The sequence below is a fragment of the Hevea brasiliensis genome, chromosome 17 (assembly GCF_030052815.1).
Source record: "Hevea brasiliensis isolate MT/VB/25A 57/8 chromosome 17, ASM3005281v1, whole genome shotgun sequence".
In the NCBI taxonomy this organism is placed as follows: domain Eukaryota; kingdom Viridiplantae; phylum Streptophyta; class Magnoliopsida; order Malpighiales; family Euphorbiaceae; genus Hevea; species Hevea brasiliensis.
In genome coordinates, this window is record NC_079509.1 from 34,587,968 (window position 1) to 34,591,671 (window position 3,704).

The window sequence follows — 3,704 nt, forward strand, 5'->3', positions numbered from 1 at the left end:
CATCCATTATGTGCCTAATTAATTTCAAGGCTCAATTGCATATTAAAACACTTTTAATATGTATTAGGATCTATGTTTGCCATTTAAGATTTTTGAATTAACAAATTAACTCATTAGAATCCTAGATTAAAATAATAATATGTACACTAATCTTTTGATGCACTGTAGATTTAATTGGTACCTTTATGAAGCACCTAGGACTTCAAGAGTTGTCCCTCTTGCTTGTCCACACCAAGATCACCAATGGCAGCCCCTAAACCAGCTTTTCAAGCCTTGCCAACCAATTAGAAATTAGGGATTTGCCTTTAGAGAGGTTGTAGATGTGTATAGAACACTGGAAACAATTTCTAGCAATTTTAATTCAAAAGAATTTGGGCAATTCTCTTTGAATTGTTGAGAGAAGATGAAGAGAGAAGAGAGAGCCATAGGTGGTCGCACACTTGAGGGAATAAGAAGAGTGGCTGAATTTTTCTTTCTTTTCCCTTTTATATGTCACACCTTACCCCTCCGTAAGGCATAGCATGCTCCCGTAGAATACTTAATGAACTACCGAACTTCACCTACCGATAACTCATTAAGTACCCTACAAGGGATTTTAAAACAATTTTCTTACATTTTGGAAGTGGTGAGCATTTTGGTAAGAATTAAAAACCATTTATTCAAAGTTTAAATACTAGTAAAAATTTTTGTCCATTCAAATTTTGTCGCAAATTTTATAAAAATTTTGAAAGAGTTCCCTCTGTATTTTGAGAAACCAGTTCTTCAAATACCTGTAAAAAGCACTTCCAAAACTATTTTACAACTCCCAACCTCCAATAATTCACAATTCAACTCAAGTCAATCCATTTCAAAACAGTTTCACAATCCAAGTCAAATTTGTCAACTCAGTAGGTTCAATAATTCCATTCACAAAACATAAGGCAGAAAATCCATATGTACAATATTAAATTTACAGAAGAAAATCTAAAATAATATTATTATAGTTTATTTACAACTGCTCAATTTACATTGATACTTATGACATTACAGTATTTACATCAAAATAACCATAAGGGTATAAAATAATACCTGCATACAAAAGGGATCAAAAAGATCTTGTCAATTCCGCAGCTCACTCTGCTGCTTTCTCCTTGCTTTTATCTGCGACAGTAAATTAAACTATCGCTGAGTATAAACATACTCAGTGGTGCACAATAAAGATTTAAAATGTGATACATAAATCATTTATTGATGAAACATAATTTGAATACTTCACAATCACATTTCACAAATATCAAGCTCATAACAACTCATTTGTCAAATAATATATTAAACAACAGTTTAGTCAAACAATTGCATAAACACAGTGTTGCCAAAGTCGTACACAACTTAAGCCATGACACAAAATTTCCGATCAATGCCGTGTTGTACACCACGACAAAGCAATCTCAACCCCATTAATCGAAACCAATGAGGGAGGTGGCTAGCTAGCTAATGAGTACTCATCCGATCTACAACCTCAACTGGCAAGCCAGAGAGGGAGGAAAATAAACGATCTCAACCCCATAAATGGAGGAGGAATAATAAGTAATCACATGCTAAGTGTGAATCAAAAATTCATTTCAAACATTTCATTCAAATATTGCATACAAAAATCAATCCATTTCCAAAGTTACAATTTGATCGCAAGGTGGCAACACAAAAGTTCATAAATTCATAATGCGTAATAAATCAATCTTTCAAGGATAAAATGCTTAAATAGGGTTTATTGTGCACAAACCTCAAGCGAGTCGTCCCTTAGCCTCGACTCGTTTCCTCGGGTTCCTTCCTGATATTCTTTTCAACTGAAACACAAAATTTGACAATGTTTCAGTACTAGAACTTAACATAAATCCCAAAATGAATTTTAACTTCGCATTTACCTATTTCTAACGTGTTAAATTCGACGTTCTCGAAATTTTGTGTTTCGGGTTACTATTCACTGCACTATTTAAGTCAAATAATTGACTTTCTAAGGATTAATAGGTATGAGAACTCCAACTTCACCCACATACCACATTTTGGTCACCAAACTTGTTGGTTTTGGTCATTTGTTTAACGCTTAGGTCATTTTGGCAAAATTGCCAATTTTCGGTTTTGGTTCTCCGAAGTTGCACTGTTCCATTGGTCGATCGACTGTTGGAATTTGACAAAACTTCCTTCATAGAAAATGTTCCTTATTGTCTTAAGTATATTCTCATTTTTGGATCACCTCAATCGGAGTTTTGTAGCTCAAGTTATGGCCAAAATAAGTTTACTGTTCACGTGTACTGTTCATACTGAGATTTTGGTGCTGGCAGATTTTTGGTCCAACTTTGGTTAATAATTTGATCAAGTTAAGTTCATAATTTGGTCTCACTTTCTTCATATGAAATGTTGTACTATGTCTTACGTTTCCATCAGTTCAAGAATCGCCTAAATCCGAGTTTTCTAGAGGGAGTTATAGCTATCCAAACATTGCTGCTCAACTGAAAATCTGCAGAGTTGCAGTACAGTAATTTAATTTTGCTCAATGATTTTGAAAGGGTTAATGGCCTAATTTGGGTTGGTGTTCTTCATGAAAGTTTTAGGTCTATATCATATCTAATTGCTGGTAAAATTTCAGGTCAATTTGACCTACCTAGCTCGAGTTATGACCAAATGAACAGTTACTGTTCATTTGGTCAGTTTGGTGCAGGGCAGCCTGCTATCAACTCACTTTGGTCAATTGTTTCACCAACTTTTGGTCAGTTTTTGGTCATGGTTCCTTAATGAAAGTTGTGCTCTTTTATGTCTATTTTCATCTCCAATTTGTGGCATATCCACTAGGCTTGTAAAATTTGAGTTTTGGTCCTTCAAAGTAGGTTTGGTCATGCTGCCAAGAAGATGACCATTGACCTACGAATTTAGCTAAATTTTCCACCATTCCCACACAACTTATTTGGTCATAATTGACCATTAATTCATGTCACAATAGGTTAAACATGCCATTTATGCATTTCTTCAAATTTTAGTTCACTAACCCTAACATTCAAACCCTAATCTCACTAATCCATTGTGTTTAACTACTTTCAAAGCCTTAAACCATAATAACTCAACTACTTAAGGTTCATATACTCATACACACCTTTAAGTCCATCAAATTCATACACACACATCAAAACCCTAGCTGGATGAATTTGTCTTTAATCCTCCCACCATTAATTTCTTTTCATTTTAAGTATATTCCTAGGTTAATTAAGCTATAAACATAACTAAATCAACTAACAATTCAAGTTTAGTTTACTAACCTTGTGTGCAGAATTTCTTCTCCCTTTTCTTCAAATTTTTCTTCTTTCTTTTCTTTGAATCCTCTTTCCTAGTTGTCCAAACAACATCTAGTTATGGTAGGACAATTGGCCATGGTTGGATTTTGGTTCTTCAAGCTCAAAAATGAGCTTTCATGGTGGTTTTGGTGTTGGAGAGAGAGAGTGACGTTTTTTTGAAGAAGAAGATTTGTGTTTTAATTTTTTTTTTCTTTTCTTTTCTTTATCTTATGGAAGACCACAATTCCCAATTTAATAATTCACTAAATTAATTTGTTTATGACATCATTCATGATGTCATCAACTTTGACTTTTCCATCTTCTTCCTCTTTTTTTTTTTTTTCTATTAGTTCTTTAATTTAATTCTCTATTCCGAAATTTTCTTTTCTTCGATTTTATTTG

The 3,704-nt window shown here is 33.6% G+C and overlaps 1 long non-coding RNA gene across 1 annotated transcript; it reads right to left on the reverse strand.

Moving 5' to 3' along the window:
• Positions 1-1,076: 1,076 nt before the first annotated feature.
• Positions 1,077-3,504, reverse strand: LOC131175537 (uncharacterized). The gene is made up of 3 exons (XR_009145725.1): positions 3,288-3,504; positions 1,760-1,823; positions 1,077-1,140 (listed from the first exon to the last, which is right to left on the reverse strand). It is a non-coding gene; the product is annotated as an uncharacterized LOC131175537 (long non-coding RNA).
• Between the last annotated feature and the right edge of the window lie 200 nt (positions 3,505-3,704).